The sequence below is a fragment of the Lactuca serriola genome, chromosome 9, assembly GCF_051521515.1.
Source record: "Lactuca serriola cultivar US96UC23 chromosome 9, Lser_US96UC23_V15, whole genome shotgun sequence".
NCBI lineage: Eukaryota > Viridiplantae > Streptophyta > Magnoliopsida > Asterales > Asteraceae > Lactuca > Lactuca serriola.
In genome coordinates this window covers 210,160,698-210,173,769 of record NC_136416.1, presented here as the reverse complement: position 1 = coordinate 210,173,769, position 13,072 = coordinate 210,160,698, and positions in this window count along the sequence as shown.

Genomic DNA, 13,072 nt, shown 5'->3' with positions numbered 1-13,072 from the left:
AGTACAACAGTAGTTCTTATTATACAAAGCTATAGTACTACAATGATTTACCCATTACATATTTTGGTGATAATCTCACTTAAGCATTAATGTACAAACTATATTTTATCAAATGATAGTTATACTTGGGTAATTACACACTTTTACAACAGACGAGTTTACAAAACAGTTAAGCCTTGGTAGAAGGTTACTTTAATAGAAAATATAGGATTTTCTGAGAGATTCAAACTTTTACAAACAATTTCAAACATTTACTTACATTTTTACAAACTTATACATTGAGACAGGTTCAAACGTTTTGACAACAAACGTTGACACTAAAATACTTATGAACTCACCAGCTTAATGCTGATAAACTCTTTCAAAATAACTTGTATTCTCAGGTCATCAGTAGACAGGTACTGAGGCTAGCTTTTGAGAAGATGGAGTGCATTCAAGACTCATCTCATATTATTTTGCGTTACATTATTTTTGGTGTCTATAACTGTACAGAACACACTTGTATTAAAACTATATATTTAATGCAATGGATGATGTTGTTTGCTTATTTATAGTTACTGTGTTGTGATACTATACATGACGTCCTCCGCCCCAGAACGTTTCCGCCGTTCTTGGTTTTGGGGTGTGACATATACTCATGGAAACCCTGAGCGATTTCTAGAGATAGTGCCATTGTAAGCGTAGCAAGGGCTTTCTCCTGCTCTTCGACCTTTGCGAAATCCCCATCCGTATAATTTTCAATCTGTTTGTCGATAATTGTGTCATCCACTGTAGTAGTAATTCGAATTGGTCCCCTAAGTATACTGCGCAAAATATTGAAGTCTTTCATTTTAATATACTTCTCGATCCAGTATTTCCATTATGGAAAGCCTTCAACATTTAAGAGTCGGGGAATTCGAGAAGTTTTTCCCATGATGGTGTCAAGTTCCTGATTACTGTCATGCTTTGAGAATCCATTTGTTTTTTTTTTCTTATGATTTTTTTTAATTTTTTTTAATTTTCATTTTGTTTGGAAAATTAAATTGAAAGAAAAATAAAAATGATCAAAGAGAGGTTTTCGGTGGAAAGCTTAGACCGAAAACAAAAATCAAGTGGGTTTTCGGTTTCTGAAAATGTTTAGATTTTTAGTTTTTGAATGGGTTTTCGGTTTCTGATAAAACTTGGATTTTCGGTTACCGAAGAAGCTTGTATTTTCGGTTTCTGAATATGAACAAAATAGTTCTCGGTTTCTAAAGATGAGCCGAAAACTAAGAAGATGAGCCCAAAATTAAGAAATTTTTAATTAGTGAAAACGTTTAGCCTTGATCTGATTTCTAATAATGTGCACAGCCAAATCTTTCCAAAAATTTCTTCCAAGTACGGAGATCTGATCATAACACAAATGACAATGAGTTTTCGGTGAGAAGATGCAACCGAAAACTGTAAAAATTCCTTCACAAACTCAAATCTAATGAAGATCTTGATTTTGATAAACCAAATAACGATCCAATCTTCAAACTAGTGCAGATTTGAACTTGCTAATTGACCGAGAATGAAAATTGTGAGTTCTTGATGAACCAAAACTAAAGAACACGATTGATTGACAATAGAATAGCTCTGATACCAATTGTTAGGTCCCAAATCTGTGGGATTAATCTAATGATCAATCAATTTGCAATAGAAATGAAGAAGAAGAAGATTAAACAACCAAGCTTGCATACGATTCAAATCATGAAATGTCGAATACAACTTGGACAGACCAAAAACTAACTTGCAACAGCCTTACACCTCTGATAGCCTGGCAACTATAAATAGTAACACACAAAGACCGAAAATAGGTTTTCGGTCAAAGCTTGACCGAAAACCTACCTAGACCGAAAACTCATAAAAACACATAAGATGTCCAAAACACAATAAGAACAACCCTAAACCATCCATGCATTAATGCCTAGCCTAAACCAAATATATTGGCCCTTCATGGCTCATTCACGAAGCCGATCTATAAGGGGGGTATAAGGTTATGGCCTATAAAATGGCCGTTTAATAGGTGTCCACTCTCACCCACCGCTTCCTTGATTGGTGGAGGGTCGTTAGCCGAACGGGTAGGTTAGGACAAGCAATTCCTCATTAAAAGTATAATGAATAATAAAGTAACTAAATGTTTTATAAAATTCCCAATCTTAGTTACTATAGGAAAAATCTGAATTTGATGCTATTCCATGGAATTAAACTTTATACCCTTGCTAAGACGTTAGTGGAGCGTGTGTTGGTAACTGACACACTAATTTGGCTCTAACAAAAGGTGACAAAGGGTGACTCGTTATTTGTGATAGATCAATCAAGCGTGTGTGGCTAATCGGCACATTGATTACATGACTGTAAGATTGAGGTCACCAAGTACATTTGCATGGTTATTCACACCCTGTTTGTGATCCTTGTTATCCCAGTCACAAACTTGAAGGGAATATCAAGATTTAAACATGCCAATGAAAATTTTAATGGATCTCAAAAGATCTAGGTGTTCCAATACATTTAAAACTTAGTCGTTTTGTTTTTCATGGTGGAAATTAGTGAATCGTCATTCACATACCTTCAAGTTATTTGCAATTTAAATTACGACATCCCTCTTTTAAGTTGTAAATAATGTTGTTGGATCTTAGCCCTAATTACTCATTTGGGTGTTTAATTAGGGATTCTTATCTAATCAAACTTTGTCTCTTTTCTTTTTCAGATGACAAACTCGAACAACAACAACGCTTCAGGTTTAACCTCATCCGAATCGTTCTCACTCATGAACTTGTGTGGGAGGGTGATCTTCGATGGGACCAATTTTAATGATTGGATATATAACATCCGAATGGTTACCCGCTACAAGGACATGGAGTCCTTAATAAGGAGCTGAAGGAGGTGAACGTCAACACTGCTACTCCCGAGGAGATTGCTTCCTTCGAGGCCCACAAGTGAGATGCTACAAAAGACCATTGCATCATGCTCGTGACTATGACTGCAGAACTCCAGAAGTTCTATGAGGACTACTATCTGTATGAGATGCACCAGGATTTGCTAGACCAGTACTACCAAAGTGCCAGGCGGGAGAGGTATGAGATTATCACTTCTATGATCATGACCAAGATGAGGGATCGAGAGTCTAGCACTGCTCATCTGCAGATAATGCTGAGGTATGTCGACTGCCTGCCGAAGTTAAATGTTAGCTTTGATAAAGAGCTGGCAATTGATATCATTCTTCATTCGCTGCCACCCTACTTCAACCAGTTTAACATGAACTACCACATGAACAAAGAGGAGGTCATCTTAAGCAAGCTTTGTGGCTTGTTGAGAACTGCTGAGAGTAACCTCAAGGATAAATCCGATGCATTAACTCCCGCTACAGCTACCCCCGTCTTGGCTATTGGGTAGGGGAAGGGTAAGAAGAGGAAGGCTCCTTCAAAGAGCCAAAATAAGGGAAAGTCCGATGATGGCAGCCCTTCAAGTGGAACCAAGGATGATCCCGCTGCACCCACTTCAAACCCAAAGCATGCAGAGTGCTATCACTGCCACGAAAAAGTGCACTAGAAATGAAGCTGCCCAAAATATCTGCAAGATATCAAAGATGGAAAGATCAAGCCATCCTACGCAGATATTTACAATATTCAATGTAATGATTCATCACATGCTATTTCTTGGGTTCTCTATACAAGGTGTGGCTTTCACATTTGTTCTGATTTGCAGGGCCTAAGAAGAAATAGGGATGTAGAGCATGGGAAAATAAACTTTATCATGGGGAACAGAAGAGTGTCGCCTGTCACCAAGATTGGAGTTTACTCTTTAGTGCTTAGTAATGGATTAGGACTAGATTTGAATAATTGTTTCTATTCGCCATAAATGGCAAGAAACATCATTTCTTTTCATGGTTTGTAGTGAAAAGGATTTAGATATTCATTTGATAATGAAAAGGGTTCTATTAATGCTTATATTAATGGTTTTTTTAGTTTGAAGCATTGCCTTGTAATGGAATATATGAAACTGTGATGGTTGTAGAAAATATAGGATATGATGTGTTATGTATCAATTCTTCCAATAATTTGGATAAAGCATGCTTGTGGCATTGTCTTCTTGGACATGTCAACAAGAAACTCATAGCCCAACTCCAAAAGGATGGAGTCTTGGAGTCATTCGACCTTAGAGACGATGACGTGTGCGAGTCTTGTTTACTTGGAATGATGACCAAATCACCCTTCACTGGCACTGGTGAAAGAGGTGAGGTTTTATTAGATCTCATACACACCGATGTGTGTGGGCCCTTCAGATCCACCACAAGGGGTGTGAACCACTTCTATGTGACTTTCACCGATGAGTATAGTAGATATGGATATATCTACTTAATCAAGAACAAGTCATAAACCTTTGAAAAGTTCAAAGAGTTTACGAAGGAAGTGGAGAATCATTTGGGCAAGAAAATCAAGATGCTTCGATCCAATCAAGGTGGAGAGTACCTTTGACTTGAATTCCACGACTACTAAAGGAATGCGAAATAGTTTTGCAATTAACGCCTCATAGGACACCGCAGTTGAATGGTGCGGCAAAGAGGCTTAATCGAACCTTGTTGTACATTGTCCGTTCCATGATGATTCGTACTTTGCTACCTATTGGATACCACTTATTCAAGAGAGTCCTTGAGCCGATTTTGTGTCTCCATTCTCTTCTCTTCTCAATCATCTTCCTTCCTTGGTGTTTGTAAGTCATTAGAGGTGTTACGCTTGTGACACTAAGCTTCTTGAAGATTGAAGATTCTTGTAACTATTGAAAGGTATCATCTAAACTTGTTTTGTTATAGATCTCTTTTTAATAGTATGCTAGATTAGGGTTTGAAGCTTTGGATAAATTTGCATGTACAATAGAGAAACCTAGATCCAAAGCTTTAGTGTTTTGCATGTGCACATAGGATGTTCTTTTGCTCAAAACCCATTAGAAGTCTCATGAGGTTTGGTATCTAACACATGGCTTGGAATTGGGGTATTAGTGTTTTCCCTTAAGATTTGGCAACACTATCTTTATGGGGTCTACTGTACCATCTGCACAGATCACTAGATCCTAATATATCTTATGGATTAGCCAAAGTTGAATATGAGGCAATGTAGATGGCTTGACATGGTGAAGGATTATGATTCCAACATTCTTTACCATCCAGGGAAGGCCAATATGGTTATTGATGCTTTAAGAGGTAAGGCAGCTAGTGCTCCTATTAGAAGATTATATTTGAGGATGTCAATTGTTTAACTGCGTGGATTTGATCAGGAAGGTCCAGGCCAAGGGAATCAGGAGGGGGAATCGGAATAAAGAGAAGATCAAGGGTCAGACTATTAGGTTTTTCACTTCCTGTTGAGGATTATTGATCTATTATGGGTGGTTTTGGGTCCTAATTTCATGAGGGGTCAAACAAACATTATTAGAGGAGGCATTTAAGTCTTGGTTCTCGATCCACCTTGGATCCACGAATATATATTGGGACTTGAGACATAGTTATTGGTTTCCTAACAAGAAGAGAGAGATAGCTTGGTATGTATGGAGAAGTTTGACCTATCTGAGATTTAATGCCACCATGGATTTTATCACAACGTTGCTGAAGATGGCCAAGAGATTTAATTCCATATCGGTTATTGTTGATCATCCAAGATTACAACCAAACTTCAAAACATAAAAAGAAAATACAGATGAATACCAACACTATACTAACCGACTAAATCACTGGACAAAAAACTCCAACCTCATTCCCTAGAACTCTATCCACCTCATGATGCCTATCAGGTAACTCCTAAACGATGGGTGTAGGGTCCAACACCTCATCGAGAATGAGAAATGGAGAATGCTATCGGATGTGGCCCTCCTGGCCGCAATGGAAACAAAATTGTGTACTCTGCCTGCAATGCCTACTGAGGTTCCCGTATTTTCCATACTTGCAATGTGCAAAAGATCGGCACCTCCCATTGTAAAACCTGCCACACCTAACATACTCAAAACTACTCCTCAAGTGGTCTTGAGCTCGATTCGGTGGACTTAAAGTGCTTGGCTATCGGCTGATACTACATTGAAGCTGTCCTCTCCTGCTTCGTGTAGATATCCAACTCAATATCCTTCATCTTGGCGCTTGATTGCAACTCGGTCAATGTATGATACGATTAAGTTGATACGAACTCTCTAATCTCCATCTTGATGGAAATCAAGTATCGTGACATCTGCTCCTACTCAGAAGCAGCATACTTTGGGCAGAAGAGGGCTCTTTCTACAAATATCTTGGTGATCTCCATCACCAACTCAGTCATCTGCTTAAGAAACAGGTACTCCTATGCCAATTTCTCTCGTTCCACAAGTGGATCATACTCCACACAAGAACATCTCCAGAAACTGCTACCAAGTCACTATGGCATACTCTACATGAAAAAAACATTGGTTTAAAAACTCCCACCAATCCTTCGTACCCCAATAATGAAGATTTAGTATAAGTTTCACCTTTTGGTCTTCTATACATGAACATGTGTGGAAACATCCCTCCACATTAGATATCCATCTCAAAGTGATAATAGGGTCCATGTCACCTCTTAACATAGAATGGCTTCATATTATTGAACTCTTGGTATTGCATTGCCACGCCTTTCTAAAATCCTATACTGGCAACGACGGTTGTGGCTGTAGTAGCGACAGCCAGTGTGACGGCGACATAGCACAGATCAAACTCATTGATCAATACGGTGATATGGAACCAAAAAAAATTTAGAATCACCTCCCGAATTGCCATGGCCATCGGCCACCTTGGCATCATTGATCTCGCATATCTTTCATCACTCGGACCCATTCTCTCATTGCCGCCAACACTAGATCCTAAACCTCTAATATCTGTTAGACTAAAATATATAATAGAAAATGTCAAACATCAAAACACAGTGCTCAACACACCAGATCTCCCTCCTATGAGTTCCTCAATAGCCTCGAGTTTCCTTTTAACTCTCATATGGATCATGTGCTTTTAGTAGTACGGGCCCACACTACCTTGCACACCTATCCGTAGTCGATTCATAATTCATCTGAAGTTCCTATGTCATGCACTAGACCACCCCTATTTGTTCTAACACCCATATGCTACTAAGAACCACAACTAACTTCCTACACACTTCTCCTAGGATTGTCCTCAATCAAGCTTCCGCACCGCAGGTTGCCTTATAGATGCTAATTGTACATAATACATTATCAGATATACAGTCGAATAACAGACTCTGCCCTAAGTTCACAACCAAACAAGGAACAATAAATTATGCTAACTCAAAGTCTTTATAATCCTAAACGTATACAACTATACAACATACACCTAGAAAACCACATAATCAAATAGCATATGTCTAGAAATTCCTAATACCATAAATCATCATAGAAATCAGGCAATGCTATCCAATTGTTCCTAAAAGAAACATTAGATTATCCACTAGCAAGCATTTCTAATAATTCACATATCATAAAATTCAAATTCAACATATATATCAAGTATGGGTACTTTTGGAGTCAATTTCCAGTTCGAGCTCAGGCTGACTGTACACAACACATCACCCTGTAAAATCAAGGTTAGGTCAAAGGTCCGTGCTTCCGATCCCAAGACAATAATAAAAAAAGAACATGACAAGATATCGAGCCCATGTCTCCTGCCCAACTCTTCTATTATAACTTTCTTTTTCAAAACATTTTGTAAAAATTATTGGATCCTCGTTTGAGTTTTGATTCATACAAGTGTTCCTCCGAATCTGTCAAACCAGGGCTTTGATACCATATTGTAACATCCCATTTTTTACATTAAAAATTTTCATTTTTAATTTAGTTAAAAACTTCTCACATTCAGAATAAAAATTAAGAAAACTATTTGTTCGAAAGTGCATTCTTTTATAAATTAGAGGAATATAGTAAACGCGAGATCTTTATTACTGTTGATTAATGTGTACGGTCATGAATTCGCTTTCCCACGATAACCGATGATACCAGAAAAACAATAACAACTGGGTAAGAAAGAAGCTTAGTGAGTTCCCCCCCAAATAGCCCACACAACAAACATACAAGAATGTATATCAGGTCCATGGTCAGCAAACTGGATTACCCTAGGTATATTGGCCTATTTCCCAAATCCAACCGCTCCTCCTGAGTCTCCGTGCCTATGGCTTACAACCGGCCCGCACCTAGTATCTTCACCTAAAACACAAAGTAGGACTTCCTCAACCTAACCCACCACCATATGTTGACATATAAACAAAAACAAAATCAAGTACGCATATAAGCACAAGAAACCAAAAATCTACCTGTACAAAAGTTCACTATCTCCTACTAGGCCCCTCACAGCATACTGCTCCACTAGCAATAAATCTCTAAAGAATCCATAGCCATATGTAAGCAGAGGTGAGAAGGATACCCAAACAGATGATCCTCCTTTAGAGCCACAACCAAACAAGGAATAAGGAAGAAATCATAGATCAAAAGTTCTCACACTATCATACATGGCTACATATAGCCCGTAGAGCACTCCACTAAATTATGACCAGTCTATTGGTACTCTAACCAATATACCACTACTCAAATATCCTAACATACAAAGATATATATATATATATATATATATATATATATATATATATATATATATATATATATATATATATATATATCTAACAGATCACTATTGTAACACCCATAATCAGAAAGACCAAGAAAGGAAAGGAAAACCCTAAGTAAAAGGGTCAACTCGTCGAGTCCAGGGAGGAACTCGGCGAGTCGGAGCGGGATCCGGGGGATCGATTAAGTAGCAGACTCGGCGAGTCGGCAAAGAGGACTCAACGAGTCCAGTCTGAAGAGGGAAACCCTAAATCCGGGACTTTGTGCACTATTTAAGCATCTCGTTCTTTCCCTTAGGGTTGCTTATAGCTTCTCTCATCCAGAATATCAAACCCTAGCCACCATATCCATTTTTGAGCAAAGATCTAGCCTTGGTGTTGTGATTTGAAGCTTGGAAGAGAAGGAAGTTCATAGTGGTGCAAGAGGAAGCCTTGGATCCAGAGTTGGTGTGACTTTTTAGAGCATTTGGAGGTAAGAATTCGTTACCTTCACTCTTTTGCATATAGTTTTCCCTTTGTTATAAGATTTGGGGCTTGTATGCCATGTCCTTGAACCATTTCAAGTTAGAGCCCAAATCTGAAGTTGGTACTTCAGATCTAAGTGTATTCTGACCTAGAGAGTCATAAAGTATCAGTCTTGGGGGTGTAGGTGAAGCATGGTTGTCTTAAACCCAATTTTGGAGTGTTTTGGGTCTAGATCTCCTTAGCTACACGTAAAGTTTGCAGCTTTACTTGAGGAATAGGCTTTGGAGGAGTGGATCTACAGTTTGGAGTCCCTTCATGACTCAAAAAGCCTCTGAAGTTTCGAAGGACTGAATAGACTCGACGAGTCCTTCGAGTGGAGTCGGCGAGTAGTATGAACATTAGGAAGAACTTGACGAGTTGGATGAACAACTCGGCAAGTCTGTTGAAGATTATCTTAGACTTGGCGAGTCAAGTCGCGAAACCCCAAATCCTTCAAGTTAAGATTCAGATTAGTGAGTTAAATGGAGACTCAGTGAGTTAGACAGGTCAGGACTCGGAAATCGGTAGACTTGGCGAGTCAGGGGCTGACTCGGCGAGTCGAGTCGCGAATGAAAGGATTTTGAGCTAATGAAATCAGCGTGTCAGTAGGTAGACTCGGCGAGTAGGGTTGACCTGTAAGGTTGACTTTGACCAGAGTTGACTTAGTTGACCTTTGGAGAACAGTTAAGCTAAGTGATATATGTTTTGATATTGGTAGCTCGGGGAGCTAGTGGAGTAGCGGTTCAGGGAATTGTCGGTCAGCATCCAGAGGGGTTACCAGCAAGTTCAGCAGTACGGGGTGAGTTTCCCTTTGTGTGAATGGGTCTACGGCCACAATGCCAGCCCATGTAGTTATGAGTAGGAAGACTTGGGGGTTAGCCCTAGGCGCAGTATGCTAGAATGATATTCAGGACCAAGGTCCAATGATAGTCGGCGGGTGCCCAAGGAATGGTTTATATGATAGTTTATACTTGTTGTCTATATGATACATGTATATGCCTGGTAGGGAGGTGAGTGTGGGCGAGGTCCCGAATCTCACCAATAGCAGAGTGTGGACGGTGTTCAACATCTCATTAGCAGTAGAACAGGGGCGAGGCCCAAGTTAGGGAAAGAGTGAGTGTGGGTTAGGCCCGTATCTCATTATCAGTAGGAGCGTAGACGAGGTTCCATGACTCATTAGTAGCAGGTCAAGGACAAGGCCCAAGATAGGGAGGCCTCAGGACATGATTTATTATTATATGTTAGCTTGTGTGTTGTGATATGCCTATCTGTTAGTATATGTTAGCGGGCGAGGCCCAGTGACAAGCGAGGCCTCAGTGAAACAGATATGTATCCGAGCGGGGCTCGAAGCCAGGCGGGGCGTGGTGCGGTGGGGCCGTTGTAGCGGGGGAGGCCCGAAGTAGCGAGCGTGGCCCAATATATGTTGTATTTGTTTATGCGGGGTATGTGGTAGGTTGGGGAACTCAGTAAGCTTCGTGCTTACGGTTTTCAGTTTTGGTTTCAGGTACTTCTGGTAGCGGAGGGAAGAGCTCGGGGTGATCGCATGGCACACACCATTGATTAGTCAGTCTGTGATGTTTTACTCTAATAATGACAATATTCTTTGAAAATGATACTCTGAATTCATGTTATGACTTATGATATGTTTTTATGAATATGGTTTTGGCAATAATTTAAAGAAAATTTTTGGTACGAATTTTGGGATGTTACAAGTTGGTATCAGAGCCTTGGTTTGAGGGATTCAGACATACTCTCAGGTGTGTCTGAACTCAAACTAAGGGATTGGTCAAATATTTTTCAAAATGAAAATACAGTTTTGTAAAAAGAGTTTATAGAAATGAAACAGTTTTTGAAAAGCGAAAAGAATTCAGAAAGAAAAGAATTTTGATAAGAGAAAAGGGTGTGGTGCATGCAATCAGCCGAGCTCATGTAAGTACCCCAAAATACCCATACAAGTCTATGTTATGATTATCAGTTACTAGAACATCATGCTAGATTACAACTAAGGATCTAGGGAGGATGCGTTATGTGCCTATTATATGTGTTTCGAGCAGCATGATAGTTCTGATTAGATAGTAGTAGGCTTGCTTGTTTAGGTTATGCCTGATTTTACGAGCTTATGTTGCATGCTAGTGCAGATTCTTGACATGAGGTTGTGATTGCTTGAGTATGTTATGGTTAGATTTTCCCTTGTCTAAATGCTACTTGCTTTGTGCATCGTGGGATTCTGAGTGATGGGAGTTAGCCATTAGGTGAATACGTCACGTCACATGTGATCAGGGTTGAATAATCTCAGAGTGCTAGATTTGGCTCTATTGCGCATCTCTTGTATGAGTCCAACCGCTGTATGGACGAGTCTTTTACTCGAAGGATTATCCGAGCCTCGTCACATGTAATGGTATTCAGGTGGTGGCTAATTGGCATCACAAGGAGGCCTTCAGCGGCTGAGGACTAGTTTGGTTGAAGTCAGAAGTTTCCCCTAGGGTAAGCCTAGGATGAGATAGTGTTGGGAGCACTAGTAGTAGAGAAAAGGACCTGGTGGAGTTGAAGTAGTTCTTGAGGAAAGTACGGATAGATGTGGAAGGTAGTATGTGCCCATACTACTGAAAGCAGAGGATCCGTACTCGATTCGGGAAAGCCCGAGATGAGACCGGGGAACTTGTAGTGTCTGTATGATCCCTCAGCAGTGATGAGTATTCTTATAGTATTTGCGATATGTCTTCAGCATGGTGACATTGCGAGAGAGACCAGTGGGCGGATCAGGTGCCAAAGAGGGATTAGGCTCGGGTTCAGGGGGCGAGCAACTCGAGGAGCGGATCAGGGAGTTGATATCAGCTGAGGTTATGCACGGTATCCTAGATCAGACTCTTGTGATCTTTGGCACAGTCAAGGAGGGTATACTGGAGGTCTTGGATGAGAGGCTGGGAGCCTTTCGTACCGATATAATGGCTTTGATGGGAGCGCATACTATGGCATTCTGAGAGTTTAGAGCTTGCGGAGCGGCAGATTATCTTGGGGCTAGGGACCCCATCGCTAGCAGCAGGTGGTTGGCCGATGTTGCCAACGCGTTCCGTACGAGCCGGTGTCCTGAGGGGGACAAGGTTAGACTCACATCCTGTCTTCTGAAGGAGAGGGTGAGGGATTGGTGGGAGGAGGTTGGACACGCCATTGGTGATGATGCCGCATTGGACGCAATGACATGGAGCGATTTCTCGGCCAGGTTCAGGGCTGAGTTTTCACCGATTATTGAGGTGCAGCAGCTGGCATGGGAGTTTCAGGATTTGACGCAGACTACTGAGACTATGGCGGAGATCACCGCCAAGTTCAGGAGAGGGCCCTCCTTGTTCCGTAGTATGTCGCGGACGAGGAGATGAAAAAGGCCCGATATCACGAGATGTTGAGGGATGACATTAGGCAGTTTGTGAGCAGGTCCAACTGCAAGACGTTGGAGGATATGATAACACGAGCTAGAGAGAGGGAGATTGATTTGGAGCAGATCCGAAAGAAGAAGTCGGATGAGGTTCAGGCAGTTACAGGTTCGGGCAAAAGGCCCAAGGGGTCGGATTCGAGATCGAGGGATTACCATAGCCGTGGCCGATGCGGGAGGTGTGGCAGGATGCACGAGGGTGCGTGCAGGAGTGGTAGTGGTGGAGATTCAGGCTGCTTTAAGTGCGGCCGGACTAGTCATCTTAGCAGGGATTGTACTGCTACCACCACACAGGGATCAGACTTGATAAGCTTCCACTGCAGTCATCGGGGCCACAAGAAGGCCTAGTGCCCCATTTTGTTTTCGGCAGGACGGGTGATAGCACCTGCCCCTGCAACTTTGAGGATTACAAACGGTCGTCAGGGCCGAGCAGAGGCGCCTGCCGTAGGAGGCAGGGTTTTTCAGATGACTACCTTGGAGACACGAGCAGCTCCGGACGTTGCAGGTTTTTGTCTTCCTT